We start from the raw sequence: 25,377 nt of genomic DNA, 5'->3' as shown, positions 1-25,377 counted from the left end.
TTAGCTCTTACTCTTTCACTGTGGGGGTGGGGTGGGGGTGGAGATATCACTTAACCTCTTTCACAGGGTTTTCATCTGCCAAATGGGTGTATTAATCCCTTTGTTACTGACCTCACAGGGCTTTTAATAAGATTTAGAGGAGATAATGGATCTGATAGTGTTTGAGAAAGATGATGATAATACACAAATATTGTCTGGCTTAGGTACATTTTAGTCATCAACATGATTTCTCAACCGTTGTGACACATGGGATGATATGAGTTCTACTTGGATATATCTTTAGGTTCATTAAAATAGGGGTGTGTGTGTGTGTGTGTGTGTGTGTGTGAGAGAGAGAGAGAGAGAGAGAGAGAGAGAGAGAGAGAGAGAGAGAGAGAGAGAGAGAGAGAGAGAGAGAATGAGAGAGAGAGAGAGAGCACAGAAAGAAGAGGAGGAAGAGGAGAGATACATGGAGATACAGATAAGGAGTCAACAATTTTAATTTGTTTTTCTGAAGGGAAGTGCTGTTTTTCATCCCAAGAGGTCAAGAAGACATCCAAGGTAGGAAAACGAACACCATCCCTAAGTTCTTGGTGGCAAGAAAATACTGGTGATTCACCTTTCCTCAATGAGTTTCAGAGAGAGAGAGAGGCAAGGGGAAAGAGCAGTTTCCTCATCTATAAAATGAGAGATTTGTACTAGATAACCTCTAGTGATGGAGATTCTGCTCCAACTAGAAATCTGTCATCCTATGATTTGGAGTCAGAGGACCTATGGTCAAATCCAGCCTTTCTTATTACTAATGAGACCTTGATTAAACCACTAAGACTGTGATCTTAGTATCCTATGTCCTCTCTGGGACTCAGTTTTCTCACCTGTAAAATGAGGCAATTAAAAGAGATGATCTGTAAGGTCTTTTATAGCACCTAGCCCACCCCTTCCCCACACCGTGGTTATGAAAATCAGTTCAAGTAATATTTGTAAAGCACTTAGCACACTCATGCTTAATAAATGCTTCCTTCCTTCCTTCCTTCCTTCCTTCCTTCCTTCCTTCCTTCCTTCCTTCCTTCCTTCCTTCCTTCCTTCCTTCCTTCCTTCGTTCCTTCCCACATTCTGTGTGTTTCTAAGACAATATCCATCCCCATATGATAATAGAAGCCTTTCACTCAACAGATGGAAAGCAAAGCAGGATATTGAAATCTCCCTGCTGTTGTTATAGTCATCTTACCCTTGAGTACAGAGGAGGAGGAAGGAGTACGTCTGGGCTCAGAAGTTCCTTTGAAAATGAGGTGAGTGTGTTTGTGTGTGAAAGGGGTGGGGAAAGCAGGGACAGTCAGAATAATGAACGAGCAGTGACTTCTGGGAACAACAGCTGCTTTCAGTTGTCTTTCTTATCCTCCATCCCTATCCCTACTCTCCAAGTCACTCCTGTGATCAGGCACTAAGTGTAGACACAATTTTTTGAGATGTCTTGAGGTATATTTGAAGTTGAATTTTTAGTGCAATTAATAATATTATCCATGTAGCCAAGATTTTGATTTCAAAGTACTCCTTGTGGGTAGAGCTAAAGTGAGAAGAACAAGATAAGGAGGCTTTTGGATTACATTTTTTACTCTTGGAATTTCCCCTGCTTTCTATGCCTCCCCCCCCCTCCAACAAAACTGCTGCCCCCACACTTTGCTGATGATGAGCTGATCTAGCTAAAAATAAAAAACAGAACAGAGCATAATTTTTATCTCTACCTCCAGGCCAATAGATTCAGTTCCTTCAAAACACCAAGCCTTTGATGTCTCAGTAAGAGCTATTGAAGAGGTTTAACTAGTGCCCAAGTCCTCTTTCATCACACTTTCAAGAAATGGGATTTAACTATAGACAGTTTATGCCTCTTCTGATCCTCTAGAGCGTCAGAAGGGGTAGTTGGTCTGTTGCTATGGACAATAACAACCTACTTCTGTGGGGAGAGAGCTGTGAAGGCAGAGCATAGGAAAGGGAAAGATTTTCTAAACTGGAATGGAAGAGAGAACACAAGGAAGAAAAAAAATGCAAGTAAATGTTTTCTTTTATAGCAGAAAGCTATGAATTGGATTCACCTAAATAGGACACAGCTGAAATCTCACAGAGAAGAACTTTCCCAAGGAATTTGTGCATTCATGTGGGCTGTCTAGAATTATAAATCCAATTTCTTAATAGGCAGGTCAGCAAAGCAGTGTTCTGGGTTCATGATAATTTCATGAGTTCCTGTAGAGATGAGGGAGAAATCTGCATGTTGGAGGAGAGTTTTCCATAGATATGGTGACAAGAAGGCCAATAATTGGGAAGAGAGAAAAAATACCTGGCAATTCCACTGACAAAATAGCAAAAGATCAATTGCTATGTATTAAGAGGCAACATGGTGTAGTTGAAAGAACCCTGGGTTTGGAGTAACACCTGTGTTCTAGACTAGACTCTATCTGCTACCAGCCTTGTTCTATATAGTTCCTCAGTTTTCTTAACTACAACAATGGGAATAAAAGATTTACCAAACACTTTCCTCTGATACTCTTGTAATTGTCAATAATACAAATATTATCTTCCCTCTTCTATTGATGAAACCCAGAGAGGTTGTGACTTGTCCACAATCACATAGTTGGTAGAGAAGGTGGCTATAAAACCACATTCTTTGTTAATAATAATAAAGATAGTACTTATATAGTGCTTCAAATTTTGTGAAACACCTGATTAAATACTAACTTACATCATCCTTATAACAACTTGGTAGGTAGGGGCTATTATTAACCCCACTTTACAGATGAGGAAACTGAGGCAGACAGAGGTTAAGTGACCTGCTCAGATTCACAAAGCTACTGTGTCTGAGGTAGGATTCAAACTCAGTTCTTCCTGATACAAGTTTCTCACTCTATCCATTCTGCTACCTAGCTTCTTTTGTAAGGATCAAATGATATTTATGTGAGATGATCTAATAAAAAGAACTCTGTATCTGAAGTCAGAAAATTTGGGCTTGGATTTATGAACCTCAGTTTCTTATTTGTAAAATGAAGTTCTTTCCACCTCAAAACCCAATGATTTCATGGAGCAGTGGTTCTGAAGTCAAGGGATTTGGATTCAAACTGTGCCTCTGATGCTCAAAGCTTGTGTAATCTTGGGCAGGTCACCTATCCTTTCTGGGCTTTAGTTTTCTTATCTGTAAGTGAGACATTTTGGCTAAGTGGCCTCTGAGATCCTACCCAGCTCTGAATCTATGATCTTCTTGTTCTGTTTTTGAAGTGAATGTAATTTCATTAGCGTATGCAATACCTCTTCTACAAATACAGATGTGCCTCCTCCAAGATTGGATCTCCAGTCATGATGCAATACTGTCTTTTTTTGTGAGCCTGTGAAAATGGATTGGAAGACATAAGGCTCCATACAAATGTAAGGTAGTAGTAATATTGGAATTACACTTTATTACTTATGAATCATATTTTGAGATCATCCAGATTATCTAAATAGCTCATTCTGTACATGTAGAGGTCAAACTTCTAGTCCTGACAGAGATATAACTAACAAATTTAGTACTGGGTAAGCTTCATAATCCCTTCCCTGTCCTCCAAACAGCATATAACGCACCTCTATACTAACTTTTGGAGACAGATTCATTTGGAGAGAGATCTCAGGACACTGGACTGTGTGGGCAAAGCCCCTTGGATACATTAGGCTATTGTTAGGGAGTAGTACAGGGCTAGGATAAATGGGAAGGAGATTACCAAGGGTATGGAAATAAACTGTCTGGTAGCTTTTAAGCTAAGCATTAAGCTCAGTTGTTTCTATGCTGCTTTCAAGTATTGTGAGGATCCTTTAAATTTCAGTGCCCTGGGATAAACCCTGATTGCTCCATCCTAGTTATGGTTCTGTAGCCTAGCTCTGAAACTAACTGTGTGACCTTGGGTGACTTTTTTCAATTTACTTGGCCTCATTTCTCTCTAATGCAAAATCAGAGGGCTGGATTACAACATCTCTGTGGCCCCTTCTAGCTTTAAAATGAAGTTATTTCAAAGACTAAATGGCTTGTAAACTTCCATCCATAATTAAAATTCCATGATTCTAAGATTTATATGGGGATCACTTCTGGTAAATTTCAGTGCTGAGTAGTTGTTGTGGCCAGCTGCTGGATGGCAGGTCTGAAATTATAACAAAAATATTTTTTTAATGATTGTCCAAGAAAATATAGCAGATTTATGTGTAAGGACATTCCTAAGAAACAGTAGATCAGCATGATTGCTATAGGACCATACTTTGGGGAGGCCTAGGGTACCTTGCTCAGTGTAGTTGCTTAACTCAACTTTGAGAGATTGAAGATAATTAAAAATATCCATATATGACAATATATGATAAATACCAAAAGAATAGTATGGATTCTTAGAGCTGAAGAAGCCAAGAGAAGGGGAGGATTGCCTTGGAGTGGCTAGAGAAGGAAGTTTTCTAGAGAAGGTGTTTCTTCATGTAAGCCACTCAGGACCGGTAAGATTTGAAACAGGTCTAGAGTCATTGTTCTTTCCACTGTACCATGTTGCCTTCCAGTCCTTTAGCCCATCTTAAGTCTCAGTTTTCTCATCTATAAAATGAGGATAATAATAACATCTAGTTTGCAGAGTTATTGTCAGTTTCAAAGAAGCTCATGTATAGGAAGTCCTTAGCTAATCTTAAAAATGCCAATATAAATATTAGTTATCATTATCATTGAACTGTGGCATAGGATGGTTGAGAGAGGGAGGATCAGGAAAGGTTTGTTAGAGGAGCTAACATTTGGGTTGGATCTTAACACTCTTGCTAAACAAACATCCATGGAGCAGAGGCCTACTGATTCTCAACGAAAGGGTTGGGTAGGTATGGTAGGAAATAATACATCAGCCGTGATAATATTTGGATCAGTAGAACTTTGTTTGATGTCCCTTTTCTGGACAAACACATTCTAGGAAGTAATTACATTCTTTCAGTTATGTTTTCTTGTTTTCAAGAACACATGTATCTGCAAACCAAATGGCTTCAATGAAAGGGATGGTGCCCTCCACTCCTGTGCACAACAATGAGACCTAGAGGCTTCTGGGAAGAAGAGACCTCTCTGAGAGTGAGTAGAAGAATGGGCTGGGACCAAGGCTAGAGACCAAAGTCTCTTTGTAAACAAATGTTTCAGGACTTCCTGGTAAAAGAATTAACAAGATAAGGGAAATAGATACTTTCTCCAATCCTGACTAACTCTCAAAACAACAACAACAAACCGTAGAGGAAGAATTATGTGCCAGATGTGGAACAATCATAGCAAATACCAAGGACCGAAAAAAGAGAGAAACCCAACCAGGTAAAAGCCTAATGAATTAATACTAAAGACGATTAATGCTCTTTTTAAAAGTCTTAATTTTTTTTTCAACTAAGGAACATTTCAAACCCCTCCTTGAACTATAGCCTCCAAAAAGGAAAAAGAAAATCCTTATAATAAATAAGCATAATCAGCAAAATAAATTTCCATGATAGCTATGCCCAAAACTGTGTATTTTATTTTGCATACTAAGAACATGCCCTTTACATCTGGAAGTGGATAGCATGCTTCATTATTCATTCCAGGCATCATAGTTGATCATTTTATCAATCAAAGTTCTTAAGGCTTTCAAAATTGTTCACTTTTACGATGCTATTGTTATAAATTATTCTAGTTCTCAATTCATTCTGCATCAGTTCTTACAAATCTTTCAAGATTTCTTTAAAACTGTCCACTTCATAATTTCTTCAACATAATAATGTTCCATTATGTTCATATATCACAATTTGTTCAGCCATTCCCCAGTTGATGGGCATCCCTTTAGCTTCAAATGCTTATCCTTACCACATCTGATTTCAAGCTATCATAAGGAACACATAAAGCAACCCATAGGCCTGTACGCAAGTCCATAACTGGATCCATCCACCCCTCCTGCAGAGATCTTGCCAGCATACCTTGGCCTTTTCCTACTCCCCTACCCCACAACAAATGGCTGACAATTTTGTCTAGCAGCATGAGAAAGGGACTGGGGAAGTGTGGAGTCTTTGGCCTTGAATGGACCCTACGTTAGGGACCAGCAAGGCAGCAGAAATTCTGACTGGAAGATTCTTTCCACCTCCCCCAAACCTGAAAACAGTGGCAGACATTTATTCACCCCAGGAAAAGTTAAAAGGAGAAGAGCCAAGGGAACAAATGGGAGGGACCACTCTATGCCTTTAGGAAAGGAGACTGAAACCCAACTGGTACCACTCCTATTTCTCCAAAGGATATTCAGGCAGGGACCTAGGGCAGTGAACTTTAAATTCCCCAATGTAGGAGGTGGTGAAGACCATAAAGAAATTAAAAAAAATGAATTGGAGGGATATTCAGTGCTTATGACTGGGACATACAATTATAGTAAAAATAGTAATGCTATCAAAATTAACTGATAGAATTAATTACCAATCAAACTACCAATAGAATACTTCACAGAGCTTAATAGAATACCAAAATTACTTGAGGGCAACAAATGACATGTCTCTGATATGTACTGACCATGTGACAGTGGGGAAGTCACACAAATTTTCTGAGTTCTAGGCCAGTGGTTCTCAGAGTATGGTCTGGAGACTCCTGGAAGTTCCCAAAACCCTTTCAGGGAATCCATAAGGTCAAAACTATTTTCATAATTACACTAAAATGTTTTAATTTCTAATACACCAAATACCAGCAAATATAATTCACATAAACAAAAACTTTTGTGAGGCCCTCAATAATTTTTGAGACTATTAAGGGGCCCCCGGGATCAAAAAGTCTGAGAACTACTACTCTAAGAAATTCTCTAAGACAATAAATTATACATAAGCTGGCATCTTGGTGTTTACTAATCTGGGAATTTCTTATACAAATTAAATCACTGGTCAAATCTCCCTATGGAGAACCTATATTCTTTATACCTTGTGTAAGATACCACAGCTCTGGCCCCCAATTTCCTTAACTATAACATGATGGGATTGGAAATCTCTGAATTTTCTTCCAGTGCCCTTGGTTAATGAAGCCCTTTGCCAATTTTTTATACCTGCCATCCATTTTGGGATTCCTTTTTATCCTGAAAATAGATACCTGATTGATGCTTTTTGTGTCTATATAAATATCCCTTTTCCCCTCCATTACCATCATCCCCACACCTTCCCAAACTGGCCTTCCATCTCTTTTTTGAAGACTATACCACAGGAGAAAATGATCCTGTGGGTTTTTTTTTAACCCAGATTCACAGAGATTAGAATTCTGTATGGGTAGGGAAAAACAGTATAAACTTTTCCTCTCTATTTCAGAGGAAACTGGAGTGTGTTTCTGAAATAACAAGAAGGGCTTCAGATTATTAAAAATAAACCCTGGCCTGCAGCCTACTTGACACATTAATCTTTTCTGACAGATGCTGACTTGCAAACACAGTCTCCAACTCCCATCAGGGAGCCTGGTTCTCCACTGAATGATATTACTGGAGCTTTCAATGACTGTTCTCCTCTAATGACTGGACCCCTGCTCTGGCAATCTCCAAGTGGGTTCTCTCCTCTTCCTAGGTGGGAGAGGCTGATCAGTTTTCTGGGTGGTGGTATATGTTTCCAGAGCCTCAGCTTAGGAATTTCCATGGTTTGGGAAGGAATAAGACTGAGAAATCAGCTTTGGGCTCAGATAGTTATAATAACTATTTAATGGCTCTGAGTCAGTTCAAATCCTACCTAAGACGATGTGGCACTTAACCTCTCTTTGCCTTAGTTAGTCTTGTAAAGGAAGTTATACAATGATTTCCAAGATTGCTTCTAGTTCTAAATTAGGAACCCGTGACCCTATGATCTTATGGTTTCCATGTGAGGCAGACTTTCGAGTGGTAATGAATAATATCAGACATGGATTGGTAATTCTGCAGGTATGGGTACTATGGTCAAGGGTGATATTTGGTATATAGGTGCCAATGAAGATGTTTCCAGAATTGTGGTCAGGAAAAGGAGTTTGTAGAATGAATAGTGCTCTGCTTGGATTTGGGCAGTAAGTATTCATAAGCACTGTGGTTAGCACTTCTCATTTATTAATTAGTTAATTAATTAGTTTATTTATTTATAAATATTATCTTATTTGGTTTTCTTAGTTTCCTCTTACTTTGGACTCCTGCAGAGTACTGTGGGACTTGGGAAGGGGGAAGGAACAATGATGGTCTTGCCTCTTGACTATTAGCCTGATCCTAAAGATTCAGAAAGAGATAAATTACCAAACTGGGATTAAATTCAATTCCATAATTCAAGTGTGTTTTTAAACCATCTACTATGTGCCAGGCACTGTCCTGGGTGCTAGAGATACAAAAGCAAAAATAATCATTCCCTTCTCTACTGGGATCAGTCATTCCTTAAACTTGTTATTCTGTTCAATACAAATGAACAAATAATGTTTTAAGCATCCACTCTGTTCAGTGCATTGGATTAAGTATTGGTTATATAAAGACAAAGCAGAGTCTCTGTCTTCTAGGAACTTAACATCCTACTAGGGGATAAAATATTTAAGTATATCTGTAAATATGAGATGATTTGAGTACTGTGTTTTGAGGATGATTTTTTTTTCACTGTTTTAAAAGCTGAGGGTTCAGTAAAATCTTCGTGGAGGAGGTAGAAGTTAAAGATTCTGAGAGGTGGTGGTGAGGAAGGAGGGCCTTCTAGGCTTGGCAGATGGAATGCGGAGTTGAGTTTTAGGGGAAGCTAAAGCAACAGAAGGGCCAAAAAGCATGTAATGAGAATATGAATGTCAACTTCAAAGTTGAGATCTGCTCCAGTGAACAAATTTACCCCTCCCCCAACATTGATCATGACTTAATAGTTTTTTTCCCACTGCTCAGTACCTTTCTGATGACTAGACAGTATGCATGTGTAATTACGGACATGTATATCTGACAAGAGTTGTGGTACTCCTTGATCACTCTTCTTCCAAAATGAACTCTGTGTCTCCCCATTTTCTTTATTCTCCCAGTGTCTTCCTTATATTCCTCCTCCTCCTCCCAGCAATGATAATAATAGACATTTATAAAATGCCTAAGGTTTGCAAAGTAGTTTATACAGTACGTCATTTGTATGAGTACTGACAGAAGGGATTCCATATTTGATCACTGATTGGAAACTCCTATGTACCCAATATATGGCTTGGTCAGATCTATGTAGAGTTAAGGAATACAAGGTTAGCAAACTATTCACTGAGCAAATTTCATCTAAGTGAGGTGTGCAAGGTTAGCAAACTTTACTAATCACAGTGTCTTTGAGGTTGATAAGGAGGGAAGGATCAAACCTGTAACACCCAATGATTGACTAATTTACTAATTAACTTACTAACTAATTAACTAAATAACACTGGTGATTGATTGAGTCCCTAAGGTTTCCTTCCCACTCAATCCCTGTGAATCTGTAGAACAACAAGAACCAACTATAAAAGCAGAGACCCAGTAGTTCTGGACTCTCAATAGAAATGCATAGCCCATGTTACATCTGAGTCATTATACTCATTGTATGCCCACAGAATTGTAGGGCAAAAGAGCCACCTGTAGTTGAAGCTTGACTTGTGATCCTTTACTGTGAGTGCTTGTATTCCTTCTTACTCATGATACCTTTACAACGTGGTCCCCAAAACAGCTTTGGAAGTAGATGCTATCACTTTACAAATGAGGAAACTGAAGCAGATAGAGGTTACCTGACTGGATAACAGAATTAGCAAATGTATGAGATGGGATGGGTTTTGAACCCAGCTTTTCCTAGCTTAGAGTGCAATGTTTTATTTACTATTTTTCTTCTCCCATTACAGGCTGTGCCTTCCAACCCACTAGCTAATATTGATTCTGACTGAGAATGGACCGAACTAGTTATATGGTGACAGTAAACACTACTTTTCAGGGCCTTAGGAAGTTTAGTGAGTAGGAAATGCCAATATGATTTGGTCCAGTCAATAGGATAGGCAATCTGATTTAGTGAGAAGAGTATTATTTTGCAGTGAGGACAATTGGGTTCTCATCCAACCTCAGACATTTACTGGGGAGCAGTGTGATCCTGGGGAAATGAGTTACTCTTTTTGAGCCCTTTTTTTCTTACCTGAAAAATGGAAGTAATAACACATTTAACCCACCTGAGGAATGAATGACCCTATAGACCTCATTTGCAAACCTGGGGAGCTAGAGCAAAGATGGTGGGCAATATAAAAAGAGAATTTGAATGTTCGGGAGAAACCTGGAGAAATGGCACTGTGCATTCCTTCCTCTAGCCACTTGAGACATTTAGGACCATTTATACTTTATAGAGAAATTCTGTCCCATCAGACTTGTCACTGTAGAAAGGGATGGAAACACAACTAAGTAAGTACATAGATCCAGGGAAGTTTCACAAGTGAAAGAGAAAGCTCAGTTTCATTTCTTGTATGCTTCAAAACTAATGGATTCACTCACAGTTGTTGTTGTATTTCGTAGGTGAGCTGAATTATTTTCTTTTTTCTTTGCATGTGATGATTGTTGTTTCTCATGGGGAAAAGAATGAGAGAGATACAGAGACAGAGACAGAGGTAGAGATATGGAGAGAGAGAGAGAGATAGAGACAGAGTCAGAGAGACAGAGACAGAGACAGAGAGAGAGAGAATGGAAATCGCTATTTCAGTGACAGAGTGACATTAAGATGTAGGACAGATCCCACTCCCTTTCATGAAACCTTCCCCAACTACTCATTTCTGCCTATATTAATGTCTTCCTTTCTTTAACTACCTTTCCACAGCACTATAGCACACGGTCTGATAGTTCTTTTATGTCACCCACAGTATCTATCTGACACAGTATGGGGCACAGAGAAGATGCATAAAGCATCATTACTGCATGAATGCCTTTTCTCCCAGTAATCCCTTATACAGTCCTATGTAATAGCCCCTCTTCCTCCTCTTGGAACATGACCCATGCTTCCCAGACTTCACATGCAATTCAGTTCATTTCAGCTAGTAATTATTAAATTCCTGTTCTGTCCTGAACACTGGACTAGGTGATAAGAACACAAAGTAAAAAAATAAAGTGAGTTAATACTTTCTCTCCCTCTTTTTAAAATATGTTAAACCACAAACCACATTATTTACAATTTGTTTAAAAATGTGCAAATTAACTTTAACATAATTTTAAGATAAAGATCCTCTGCTTTTGAGTTTGTTTTAAATTTTTCTTTTTTAAAAAATATATTTTATTTTTTGAATTATGTGTATAAATACCAATTAAAATGCATTTAAATAAATTTGAGTTCCAAATTTTCTCCCTCCCTCCTTCTCTGTCTCCTTTTTGAGAAGACAAACAGTTTGCTATAGACTATAAGTATAGTCATACAAAACGTTTTCATATTGGCTAGGATGCAAAAGAAAATAAAAAAGAAAAGAACAAGGAAAACAAAAAAAGTTTTTCAAAAGTATGTTTTAATCTGCATTCAGACTCCATCAATTCTTTCTCTGGAGTTGGATAGCTTCTTTCATCTTGAGTCCTTTGGGATTGTCTTAGCTCATTGTATTACTGAGAATGGTTAAGTCATTCACAGTTTATCATCAGACAATATTGCTGTTATACTGTTCTGTTCACTTCATTTTGTATCAGTTCTTATAAATCTTCCCAGGTTTTTCTAAGAGTATCCTGCTCATCATTTCTTATAATACAGTAGTATTCCATCACAATCACGTACTACAACTTGTTCAGCCATTCCCCAATTTATGGACATTCCTTCAATTTCCAATTCTTTGCCACCATAAAAAGAACTGTTATAAATATTTTTGTACATATAGGTTCCTTGCCTTAGTAGTACATGTATCTTCTTCTCATGTAGGAATGTAAACAGTTCAACCTTACTGAATTCGCTGATTTCTCTTTTATGTTTACTTTTTTATGCTTCTCCAGAGTCCTGCATTTGAAAGAATTTTCTATTTGGTTCTGGTCTTTTCATCATGAATGTTTGAAAGTCCTCTATATCATTAAAAATCAAATCACCCTTGCCCCCCAAGGAATTGTACTCAGTTTCTTGGTTGTAATCCTAGTTCCTTCACCCTTCAGAATATCATGTTTCAAGCACTGTCTCCACTCTGGAGCTGCTTCCTTGGAGTTGTAAGCACTAGTGTGTTAGTGTTCTTCCTTGCCCTGGGACTGCTACACAAAACTGCTTAAGGGCAATGAACAAAATCCTGCACCCAGTGCCAGTAAAGGGTCCCCTGCAATCTCCTTCTGACCAGTTGTCCAATCTCTTTTGTGGGCTGAGAGCTCCCAAAATTCCCCTTCCCATTGTTGCATAGAAGCCATTGCTCTGAAGGCCTACAGGCTTTCTGGGGCCTGGCCTGCACTGTACTATGCTCTAGGAATGACCCTCACCCAGTGAAGTAGACCTTTCCGATGACCTCTTAAATTATTTTAGGCTGAAGAATTGTTTTGCCCCATCCTTTTGTTGATTTTACTGCTCTAGAATTCAATTTGAGACATTATTTTAATATTGGAGGGGAATTTGAGAGAGTTCAAGTGAGTAGCTGCTTTTACTCTACCATCTTGTCTCTGCCCTTACACTGTGGGTTCCTGCTTTCAAGAAACTTATATTCAGTGGCAGTAGAGGGGGTGTAAGGGAACAATATATGCAGAGAAATAAATACCAAATATAAACAAAGAATTAAAACAGCTCTGAGGATCCAAATCAATTTACTTAGAAATTTGGCAAAGATAAAGAAAAACAAGAATTGTTGGAGAGGATGAGGGAGGACTGGCATGGTACAGGAATATACTTTGTGTGGAACTGCAAACTGGCCTAAACATTCTGGAGAGCATCGTGGAATTATACACCCTTCAGTCACTAAGCTGTGCATAACTTTTGACTTAGCACTGTCATTATTAGGTGTATACCCTCAATAGATAGAAGAAAGAGGAAAAGGATCCATAATGTAGAAAAATATTCGCAACATTTTTTTTAACCTTAGTAAAGCACTAGAAACCAAGGAGAGTATCCATGGATTGGGAAGTAGTATGTAAATATCATGGAATATTATTATGTCTCAAAAAAATAACAAAGATAGGTTTAGAGAAAAGTAGAATAAGCTGTGTGGAGTGAAGATTGGCAGTCAGGAGAACAATTTATACAGTGATTACAACACTGTAAAGATAAAGAACTTTGAAAGACTTAAGAATTCTGATCAATGAAAGGACCAGCCACAAACCCAGAGGATTAATAATGAAACAGGCTTTCCACCTCTTGACAAAGATGTGATGTGCTAGAGGGGAAGAATGAGGCATAGGACATGGCCAAGTGGGGATTTATTTTCTTTAGATAAGGTACACTTTGGCTGATGAAAGAGGCAGAAAGATAGAACACTTGTATAAGGAAAGCTGATAAAATATGCTTGTGAAGACATATAGTCTTAGAAAATATCTTGAGGAGAAATACTGACTTTTCTGAAGATCAGGTAGGGAACTTTGAATGTACTTTGAGAACCTATTTGAAGGTAGAACAGCTAAGCTCAGGATGTCTGCAGGGTATTGTGGTCCATCAGCTCCTTTGCAAGTGACTATTTTTAGAGCTTTGATGTTTATACTTGACAAAAGGTGAAGATTATATAAGGATTATTGAGTTCATACCTGACAAAAAGATAGGCTTCTTGAGTTTTACATTATAAAATAAAGATGAGTCACTGAGAACCAGGAGGCTCTGATTTGAATTAACATTAGAAGTTATTAAGACATCAGCCAGAGGAAAAGCTTTGAGAAGAAACTATAGGACAAGGGAGACAGGAGAAGCAGGAGAAACAGAATTAAGGGAGTGAGCTAAGTACAGGGGGAATCCCAAGATGCTGGAGGCAAAAGACATAGGCTTCCAGTTGAGACAATTGACTTCAGCTACTTTTCTGGGAACTTAGGCATTATTTTGTTGATTGGCTAGAATGGCTGCTGGAGGAAGAGAGCTGAATTCTGTTGCTATATAACAAGAACATAAAGGGAAGAGAGTATCCCAGAAAAGAGGGCTATTGATAATTTCCCAAGTTTCAGAGAGATGAAGAAGAATGAGGACTGAAAAAAGACAATTAGATTTATCAGTGATGAGATCACCACTAATTTAGGACAGAGCAGTTTCAGTTTAATAATGAGTTTGGAAGCCAGAGTGGAGAGGGTTTATAAGAGATGAGAAGGTATGTAAAAACAGTCCATTTGAAAACTGGCAGATTGGAGAGGCCCAAACTCTTGAAAAAATCATAGATATTAATGAACACACAACTAAAATGACTTAAAAATAGACAATGCCTTTATTAAGTTAAAAACAAATCCTTTAAAGTAGTTAATTAAAATATTACTTTTTGGGCTGAGTACTTAAGATTAATTTCAACTTTTAAAGTCACTGCTAAATGTTACATTAAATTATTTAATTTTGAATATACTATTTTTAATTCAATAAAAATGGAATTAAAATAATAATTTCCTTTCTAAAAAAAGAAGAAAGAAGAGGGAGGGTAGTCATTTGGTATAGATAATTTCTTAAAGAATTTACACATGGAAAGAAAGAGAGATATAACAGCTGGTCAGATCAAGTGAGAGTTTTTTATGGGAGGAGAAGAGGTGAACTTGTTTGTAGGCAGTAGGAAAGTAGCTAGTAGACAGAGAGATATTGAAGATTAGGGAGAGAGTTGTTGTTGTTGTTGTATTTGTCCTTCATTTTTGAAGAGGACCATGACATCAGGGTAATGATAACATGATTCGCAGTTGACTTTGATTTGAGTGAGGAAGGGCTGTGCAAGGTCACCAGCCTCACTTTCTCCTCCAGAGCCATCTGGGTCCAGTGACTAGATATTCATTAGAACTACAGGAGATAGCTCAGGATGCAATGGGAGACCCTGGCCCTTTTAGGCTAAAGCCTTTTCAGGTTCTCATTTTGAATGAGGTCATACCCCTTCAACGAACAGACCTCTTTAAAAAATGAGTCAAGGGATAGCTCCTTTAATAAAAAATGTCAAACCCTCAGGGTTACTGGTCTAACATTAAACGGTTACAAGAAAATTTGGGAGAGAGGAGGTATTAGACTGATTACCAAACTGAAGGTCTACAGAACCATTGTGCTGACCTCATTGTTGTATGCCTGCAAAACATGGACAGTCTACCAGAGCCATACCAAGAAACTGAATTGTTTCCATTTGAACTGTCTTTGGAAGGTTCTGAAGATCCCCTGGCAGGATAAGTTTCCCAGCACTGAGGTCCTTGCTTGAACTAAATTACCAAGCATTCAAACTATGCTTCAGAGAGCACAACTCTGATGGGCTAGTCATGTTGTTCAAATGCAAAATGTATGCTTGCCAAAAAGACTATTTTATGGAGAACTCGCATGGGGCAAGTGATTACATTGTGGCCAGAAGAAGTGATATAAGGACACTCTCAAGGTCTCTCTCAAGAACTTTGGATTTGGTTGTATGACATGGGAGACACTGGCACAGGACCAGTCAGCATGGCTTGCCCACATCAAAAAGGGTGCTGTGCTCTATGAGCAAAGCAGAATTGAAACAGCACAAAGGAAACATAGAATGCACAAATCTGGAGTAACCACCCCAAATGTTCACATGGACTATCTGTGCCCAACTGTGGTAGAGCATTCCAAGCTCACATTGGTCTGATGAACCACAGTCGTACACACTGAAACTTCACTTTATCGTGGTGATGTCATTTTGGCCCTCTTCAAGAATGAAGGATAACAACCACCACTGCCACTATTGACATTCACTCTGAGCCAGGAAGGCCCAAAATACAGCCATTAAGTGGAGCTTGTGCAGGTACCTATTGTGGTTCAATCTGTGAGCTCCAGAGTGAAATGGGTAAGGATTTTAAAAGGGGCAAGATAGGATGGGATGTACCACAATACTCTGCAGACATCCTTATCCTGTCTGTTCAACCTTCAAGCAAAGTACATGTAGAGGGATTTGCCTTGGCAAGGAGAAGGGCTTTTCCTTCATTTGGGAAAGGGTTGAAGGAAGAGAGAGGGGTAGAAGGGATCTGAGTGATTCGAGGTGAGGACGAGTAGAAAAGAGGGAACCCTTGGTGAATGGTCTCCATTTTTTCAGTGCAGTATAAGGCTGAGAATGAGATGGGATGAAAAGTTTTGGAAAAATGACTCAGATGAGTTGGACAGTAAATCATTGAAGAAAGCATACAAAGATTGTCTTGATGCAATGAAGGCCCACTTAAGATCATAAATTTGTAGTTGGTATAATTTTACAATTTTTCCAGATCTGTTCAGACACACATGAATAGGAACAAAGGCATCAGATGGTGAGAGTAACCTAAGGTTGGGGTTTGGCAAGGCATGATTGGTGAGGGTAGAACATACAGGACAGTGTAGAGTTGAACCAGTTCACTGAGGGATTGAGATAGGGGAGGAAAGAGAGTGTAACCAGTGCAAAGTGATGGCCTACGAATGAAGGTGGTGACAAAATGAAGAACAGGGTTAGGGGATGTAAGACAGAAGGAAAGATGTAATGAAAAAGGATTATAATCAGATAAAAGAATTTCCAAGTTTATGAGCATGAAAGAAGAATATTTGTGGATGAGGGCAAAATCAAGGATATAACCATAGCTGAGGTTAAGTGGAGATCATAGGAATTTAGCAGATTGAGGAACTTGGAAGATGGAGTGCTTGAGAGAATATCAATATGTATGCTGAAGTCACCTAGTATGAATACAGGAGTTGGGATAGAGAGAAAAGACTGTGAGGTAGGCACTGGACTTATTGAGAAAAGAGAATGTCCTCAGACTCAGTATTTTGATTAGATGATAACTTTGGATTGAATAGACTTCAAAAGAGAAGAGATCACTGAGTGATGGGAGTAGAAGGAAAGTCTGAAAGTGGTGATGAAGATATTCTGACTTCCCCACCACAACCAGTTGTGAATTGTGAGTTATGAGTAAAAGTGCAACTAGTATTAACAAAGGTTGACCAAGGATACAGTGTCATCAGGAGGAGGTCAGGTTTCTGTGAGACCTTGAAGATAGAGAGAGTGGGAAAGGGTTTGTTGACTGTGGAGCGGGCAATCCAGAAGGTATAGGGGGAGGAGTGAGTAGATCCAGAGTGGAGACGTTAAGGAGGTAAGGCATAAGGGAGGGAGGGTTGTAAGTGCTCTAGTTCAGTCTTCACCACATTTTACCTTTAGTATTTTTTTAAAAAAACTACCAATTAGCCTCTTTGCTTCCATTCTTTCCCCTCTCCAACATATCCTCTACACAGCTACAAAAAATGATATCCCTTAAACATAAATCTAACCACATTACTCCTCTGCTCAAGAAACTTTGACAACTCCCTACTGCCCTCAGGATCACATAAAGACTTCTCTGTTTGGCAAATCTGACTTGTACCTATCTCTCTAGACTTATTTCATGCTACTTCCCTTACATATTATATGTTCCAGTGAAACTGGCCCACTTTCTGTACCCAGGACCTGACTGTTTGATTTTTTTCCTTTGCTCTTCCTCCTCACATTTGCCTCTTGGAATCAGTATCTCCCTTCAAGTCTCAGTTCAGGTGCCACTTCTTATATTATGTTTTTTCCTTGATTTCTCTAGTTGCTAGTATCCCAATTCCTTTCCAGTTAGTTTGTATTTGCTTATCTGTATACCTGTTGTTTTCCTCCAGTATATTATAAGTTCCTTGAGGGCAGATACTATTTCATTTTTATCTTTATATCTCTAGTTCCTTCTCCAGTGCCTCTCATTTAGCAGGTGCTTAATAAATACTTATTACATTGAACTGTTAAATTGAATACTGTGCACCTCCCCACTCATATTTGTCAATAAGGTACAGGTAACATAGGTAAAAAAGCTTAGGGCTTGGCAGTAGGGGTGGTGTATGGAGAATCTCATGGTTAAGTGTGCACAGATAGCTAAAAAGCTAGAATAATAAAGTCTTAGAATCAGGAGCATGGAGGTTCAAATACTGCCTCTAATACAGATTAGCTGTTTGACAATGGGTAAATCACTGAAACTCAATGCTGTACTCAATTTTCTTTTTTCTTAATTACATGTAAAAACAATTTTTTAAGTTTTACAAAAAAGTTTGAATTCCAAATTCTTTTCCTCTTTCCCTTCCCTCAGCTCTCTGTGAGAAGGCAAGCAATTTGCTCTAGATTATACATGTGCTGTCATGCAAAACATGTTTCCATATTAGCCACATTGCAAAAGCAAACACAGAACTAAAAGCAAACAAGAAAAATAAAGTTTAAAAAAAGTGTGCTTTGTTCTATATTCAGATTTCATCAGTTCTTTCTCTGGAGGTAAGTATTTTTCATTGTAAATCCTTTGTAATTATCTTGGATCATTGTACTGTTGAGAATAGCTAGGTTGTTCACAATTGATTGTCATACAATACTTCTGTTATTGTGTACAATGTTCTCCTGTTTCTGCTCTTTTCACTAAGCTTCAATTCTCATAAGTCTTTCCAGATTTTTCTGAGACCATATTGCTCATCATTTCTTATAATGTAATAGTATTCCATCACAGTCATATATCACAACTTGTTCAGCTATTCCCCAGTTGATCCTCAATTTCCAATTTTTTTGCCATGGCAAAAAGAGCTGCTATAAATATTTTTGTATATATAGGTCCTTTTTCTTTTCCTTTGATCTATTTGAGATATAGACATAGTAGTGATATCGCTGAATCAAAGGGTATGCACAGTTTTATAGTCCTTTAGGCACAGTTCCAAAATGCTTTCCAGAATGGTTAGATCAATTCATAACTCCACCAACAGTGCAATAGTATCCCAATTTTTCCATATTATCTCCAACATTTGTTATTTTCCTTTTCTGTCATATTATCTAATCTTATTGATGTGAGGTGACACCTCAGAGTTGTTTTAATTTTCATTTCTCTAATATATATATATATATGTGACTATAGATAGCTTGGATTTCTGCTTGAAAATTGCCTGTTCATATCCTTTGATCATTTATGAATTAGAGAATGACTTGCATTCTTTTAAATTTTACCAGTTCGCTATATATTTGAAAATGAGGTCTTTATTAGCAAAACTTATGGTAAAAATCTCTCCTCCTTCCAGATTCCTTCTTTTTTTCTAATCTTGGCTGCATTTGTTTTGTTTGTGCAACCCCTTTTTAATTTAATGTAATCAGAATTATCTGTAATGCTCCTTTTCTCTTGTTTGGTCATAAATTCTTCCCTTATTTATAGATCTGAAAGGTAAAATATTTCATGCTCACCTAATATGCTTAGGCTATCACCCTTTATATCTAAATCATGTAATTGACCTTATCGTGGTGAGATGCTGGTCTGTAATGGTAATTTAAATGGGGAGATCTTTCATATTCATTAATAGGCCCATGTGGCTTGACTAAGTCCCATGGAAACCTGAGTCACATAAGTTCAAGTCACATGAACCCTGTGGTGGGACGAGTTTTCTGAATGGGTGAAACATGAAGAGTAGAACATGAAGGCACAGAGCTAGAGCAGAGCTGAGAGGAAGTTAGATAGGAGAGGAGTCACAGCTAGAAAGGATGCAGGTTGCTGGCTAACATGTGTGAGAGAGCTTGTTTTTGATTTGTTTAAGGGAGCTGGTTTGTGGGAAGCCTAGCAGGGGGAAGGGTTGGGGATGGTATTTTCTCTGCATTGTTATTACGTATAGATTTTTGTTACTGTGATGGATTTGGCTTTCTGGTGTCTGAATAAATATTTTGGTTTTTCCTTCCATGTGGAGAGTCTGTGGTATTTCGTGATTCAGAATGGCACTAGGATATTCATGGCTACCTGGTTTCTGCCAAACGTTTTTCCAGTTTTCTCAGTAGTTTTTGTTAATAATAAGTCCTTGTCCTATGTATTGTGTTCCACTGATCTACCACTCTATTTCTTCACCAGTAGCAGATTGTTGCGATGATTACCACTTTATAATATAGTTTCACGTCTGGTGCTATTGGCCACATTCTTCCATATGTTTTTCATTGATTCCCTTGATATTTTTACCCTTTTGTTCTAGATGAATTTTGTTATTGTTTTTTCTAGTTCTATAAAATAATTTTTGGTAGCCTGATTGGTATGACACTGAATAAATTAATTTAAGTAGAATTAATTTGTCATTTATAATATATTGACTTTACCTACCAATAAGCAATTATTATTTCCCTAATTGTTTAGATCTGATTTTGTGTGAAAAAGGTTTTGTAATTGTCTTCAGATAGTTCCTGAATTTGCCTTGGCAGGTAGGCTCTAAAGTATTTTATATTGTTTGCTATTATTTTAAAAGGAATTTCTTTTTCTATCTCTTCCTGCTGTACTTTTGGTAATGCATAGAAACACTAATGATTTATATGGATGTATTTTAAATTCTCCAACTTTACTGATGTTAATTATTTCAGCTTCTCTTTTTTTTTAGCTGATTCTCTAGGATTCTCCAAGTATACTATCGAAAGTTATGCTGACTCTGTGACCCATTATTATTAGTCCTGCTACAAGCAGTGTTGGGGGAAAGCTTCACCCAGTCTTCAACTTTTTCATTACCTGGAATTTAGCAAGAACTTTTCTCTGTGATGCTTTACATCTACCTGATCCACGTCATGTTATGAGCATTTGGGGAGGAAGTGAGATGCAATGACCTTTGCCTTTTACTGATGTGGATACATCTGAGTTGCCCTTATCTCATTATAAAAGTTATTAATAAAAGCTGACTCCATCTTGAATCCCTTGATGATCTGTCATTGTGTTACTACCTTGACATATTTTAATAAGCTCCTTTTAATTCTTTATCCTGAGTTTTGCCATTTTAATCAGGGTGAACACTTGAACAAAGAATTTTCCTTTTAATAATACTATCATGCCATCTACAAGAGTGATAGTTTTATTTCTTTATTGCCTATTCTAATTTCTTTAGTTTCTTTTTCTTCTCTTATTGCTGCAGCTACCATTTCTAGTACAATGTTGAATAAGAGTGGTGATAATGGGCATCCTTGCTTCATCTCTGATATTATTGGGAAGACTTCTAGCTTATCCCCAATACAGATAATGCTTGCTGATGGTTTTAGAGAAATACTACTTATTTTAAGGAAAGTTTCCTTTATTCCTTTGTTATGCAATTTTTTTTAACAAGAATGAGTCTTATTTTTAGCTAAAAGCTTTTTCTGCATCTTTTGAGATAGTACTATTTTTGTTAGTTTTGTTACTAATATTGTCAATTATACTAATAATTTTCCTAATATTGAATTAGCCCTATATTCCTGGTATAAATCTCACCCAGTTTTACTATATGATCTTTGGGATATATTACTGTGATTCCTTGCTAGTATTTTATTCAAAATGTTTCCATCAACATCCATTAGGGAAATTGGTCTATAGTTTCTTCTCTGTTTCAGTTCTTCTTGGTTTACGTATCAGTACCATATTTGTGTTATAAAAGGAATTTTGTAGGACTCCTTCTTTGCTTGTTTTTCTGAATTATTTATATAGTATTAGAATTAATTGTTCTTTAAATGTTTGGTAGAATTCACTTGTGAATCCATCTGGTCCTGGGGATTTTTTCTTAGGGAGCTCATTTATGGTTGCATAATTTCTTTTTCTGAGATAGGGTTATTTTAGTTTTCTATTTTCTCTTCTATTAATCTGAACAATTTATGTTTTTGTAAATATTCATCTGTTTCACTTAGATTTATTTCCACATAATTGGGTAAAATAGCTCCTAATAATTGCTTTAATTTCCTTTTCATTGGTGATGGATGAATTTATCCTTTTTGTTTTTGATACTTGTAATCTCAGTTTTCTAAGGCTTACTTTATAGAGGTGTGACTGATCTTCATAAGTGGAGAAATTTTCCATTCCAGGAGTTTTCCACATGGATAAAATAACACACACAGATCCATCTACCCAGTATGCATGTATGTGCACATGTACATATATGTATATTTGACATATATACGTACAAATACACGTGTATAGAAACCTACTAATGAGTTTTAAAAAGTCAAGTTTAGGGGACTTGATTTTGGCAGGTGACAAAATGCCATTCCAGAGACACATATTTCTTTATTAAGCAAAGTTCATTCTATATCATAGCAGGGACTCTTAGCCAATGTGTCAGTGCCATTTATATTGAACCATTCCTGTATTCTTGCCAAGTTCTTCTTATGACCAAGATCTTGAGGTAGCCAACTCAGGCCATAATCTGTGACTGACAAACTGAAGATTTGTGAGATGATAGAATTTTGGATCCAAAATAGAGCTTCAGCAAGCAATGGAGAAAGCCTTCATTCTGAAAGCATTTTTAAGAAGTTGAAAAAAATTGGGGAATCTTTTACTCTGGTATAGGCTCTTAGCAGGCATACTTGGTAAAATGTATCACTTCTCTGTTTTCTGTTCTCCAGGGAACCACTGAAGCATGATCACTTCTTAAATTCTCTTTGGCTCTGAAGCAAGGAAAGATTGGTGTTTAATTATAGTCCTGAACTGAACCCAAACCCCAGACATAGCATGTTGGCACCTGGATATTTACTGACAGAAGCAGGAAGCATCTCTGCTACTTTATTAATACTCAGCCACTCACATATATTGAATTCTTTCCTCACAACAACCCCACAAAACTAAGTAGTAAGAGCGCTTTTATCTCCATTCTTTTTAGATGAGGAATCATAAGATTTAGTGCCATGAGGTCATGCTGTCCAGTCCCCTTATTTCACAGATGAGGCAACTGAAGGTCAGAGAGAAGTGAGTTACCCAAGGTCACAAAGGCAATAAGTAACACGATGAGGATTAGAACCCACATTCTCTGACTCCAAAGCTGGTGCTCTCAACCCTATACCATACTCCTTCTCTATTGAGGCCTAGAGAGGGTATCTTATGCAAATAGCAAGGAAGCATTGGAATTATGATTCAACCCAGCCTTCTCTGTTACTAGTGCCTATAATGATGTCCATAGGCTGAACATGGGGAAGGTTGGGAGCATAAAGGAAGAAGGTAGCTCAGGAAGAATGGTAAGATTTAGGCCTTAAATTCTCTTTGTAGAGATCCACAGAAAGACTGACTTTAAGGCTCCCCCCAATGTGAAAGATAGCTGCTTTTTCACGATATATATTATCCTGATTCATATATAGGAACAAATTTGACTTGTGCAAAACCTTACAAGGGTTTTTCTTGGTTCTTTTTTTTTTTTTCTCTTGGTGACCTCATCAATTCCCATGGGTTAAATTATGATTTCTATGCAGATGACTTCTACATCTATATAAAAAACCCTTTTCTTTTTCTGGAGTCCCAAATTGGCCTCATGAACTGCTTAGTAGGTATGCCATGGCATCTCCAAGTCTATGTGTCCAAAAATCTTGCCCAAAACAAATACACACACACACACACACACACACACACACACACGTATCCCCTTATAAATGCATGTAATGTTTCCCTTGAAAGCATGTAAGCTCCTTGAGGACAAGGGAGTATTTAATTTTTGCTTCTATTTCTGAAGTACTTAGCAGAATGTCTGGCACAAATTAAGCATTTAATATATGACTGTTGATTGGTTGAATAATGCAGTGAGGCTGATGCCCAGGTTCCCCCACCCCTGGATTAATATTCTTAGTAAGAGAATAACAATCAAAGTGATAAAGGTGAATGCAGTTTTGATGATAAGAATCAGGTATCTTTATTTCAATAGAAAGAAGTGCTCCTTTTTTTTATTGCTTGAAAAATCTTCCCTATAATATCTCTTTAATATGTCCTCTTCTCTCCACTGGCAAGACCTCCACCCTAGTTAGGCCTTTTACCATCTTTTGTTTGGATTATTGTAATTAACTAATTACCTTTCTTGCTTGCTCATTGGAATGAAGCTCGTGAAGACTTCTCAGTGCATAACAAAAGGCTTTAGTAGATGGTTAGGCCTAAATTTAGGTTTCCCAGAAATCATGTGCCACACCAACATAACACAACCCCCCCTTGTCCCCTTGGGTTGCCACATCAACATCCACATCAACGTAATGTCTACTGGGTATTCACAGGGTAGATTGTCATGTTTAGATTGTGAGTCTGCCTCCCAGCCAATGGGAGTAAAAGGTTAGTGGGGGGTGGGGTGGGTGGGATCTGTGTTACAGCTATATAATCTCTATTTTTGCCTTCTGTAATTGCCTCACTCTCCTGATTACTTATCAGAGAGGAGATGCCCTTTCTTGCGAGATCGTAATAAAATCTTACTGCTTTGCTTCTACCTTGGGACATCTCTGATTTTTATTTGAGTTGGTGGTCTCTGACCCACACACTTCCTATGTTTCTTCCTATCCAGTTCTTCCTCCATACAGCTGCCAAAATAATTTTCCTAAGGGACAGGTCTGATCACATCACTTTCCCAATCAAAAGCTTTTACCTGCTAAGTTGGTATAATAGGTGAGGCAGTAGGCTCAGAGACAAGAAATGGGTTCAAATCCAGATGTAGACAACTACTAGCTATGGGAACCTATGTAAGTCACTTAACCTCTCTGAGTCCATTTCTTCATCTATGTAATGGGGAGGTTGGACTAGATCTAAAATACATTATTATCCGTTAGGGGCTTCCCGCTGCCTCTAGGAAAGAGAAAACTCTTCAGCCTGGCATTCACAGTTATCTCTCTCCTAAACTCATATTACTTCCCTTGACACACTCTACAATTCAAAATATGCTCCTAGCTATTCCCTGACTGGAGTATACTCTCTTCTCTCCAATGTTGTTTGTCCTTTATTTTCGAGGAAGACCAAGGACATCACGGGGTGATGTCTTGACTTGCATCTGAATTAAATTTAAGTGAGATAAGAGTTGCACAGTCATCATTCTGTCTTCCAGTCATCAAAGTCTAGTGGCAAGACAAAAATCAAGATGATTGCCAATGGCCTGGGATACAGTGGATGACCTTGGCATCTTCACTGTCTGACCAAGCTTTAAGTGCTCCACAGTGCCTGTTTCTACCAACTTCATGGTCATTGGAACAAATTGCTTTCATCTACCCATTCTGCCAGTGAGAAGTTTTCACATGATTGGGGTGGATGTCCTCCTAACTCATTGAGAGGTTTAAGGCTTGTTGGTTACCTTCAACCTGGTTTAACGTCTTCAGAGACAATTTTACCAGGGTGAATCCTGGGCCTCTGCCAGTCATCTTGGCCTTTGTCTTGCCACTAGACTTCAATAGATAACCTGAGAACATGATTCTGTGAGTAGATGCAGGTGGCTGAATGCTAGCTGGGTACCTCACTTCCTCCTCTCCTGTCTGCCTGTCCCTCCACTTCCTTCTCCTCTCCAAAGGAAGGTAAATTTGGATGACCAAAAGTTGCCCAGGTTTTACTGCCGCCTCTCCTCCCCTCTTCTCTCCTCCCCTCCCCTCCCCTCCTCTCCTCTCTTGTATCCTCTCCC

The 25,377-nt window shown here is 38.1% G+C and overlaps 1 long non-coding RNA gene across 3 annotated transcripts; it reads left to right on the top strand.

The window, feature by feature from the left end:
* Window positions 1-302: 302 nt before the first annotated feature.
* LOC140519365 (uncharacterized) lies at window positions 303-24,057 on the top strand. 3 transcript variants are annotated; one of them, XR_011972194.1, is made up of 4 exons: window positions 303-540; window positions 1,153-1,268; window positions 4,974-5,083; window positions 22,376-24,057. It is a non-coding gene; the product is annotated as an uncharacterized lncRNA (long non-coding RNA). The 3 variants fall into 3 exon arrangements; XR_011972193.1 differs by lacking the exon at window positions 22,376-24,057 and adding an exon at window positions 3,291-3,390 and having other exon boundaries at window positions 4,974-5,499; XR_011972192.1 differs by lacking the exon at window positions 22,376-24,057 and having other exon boundaries at window positions 4,974-5,499.
* Window positions 24,058-25,377: the final 1,320 nt, after the last annotated feature.

Source organism: Notamacropus eugenii, chromosome 1 (genome assembly GCF_028372415.1).
Source record: "Notamacropus eugenii isolate mMacEug1 chromosome 1, mMacEug1.pri_v2, whole genome shotgun sequence".
Classification (NCBI taxonomy): domain Eukaryota; kingdom Metazoa; phylum Chordata; class Mammalia; order Diprotodontia; family Macropodidae; genus Notamacropus; species Notamacropus eugenii.
Note: the sequence above shows the minus strand (reverse complement) of the source record. Positions and strands in the feature narration are given on the sequence as shown.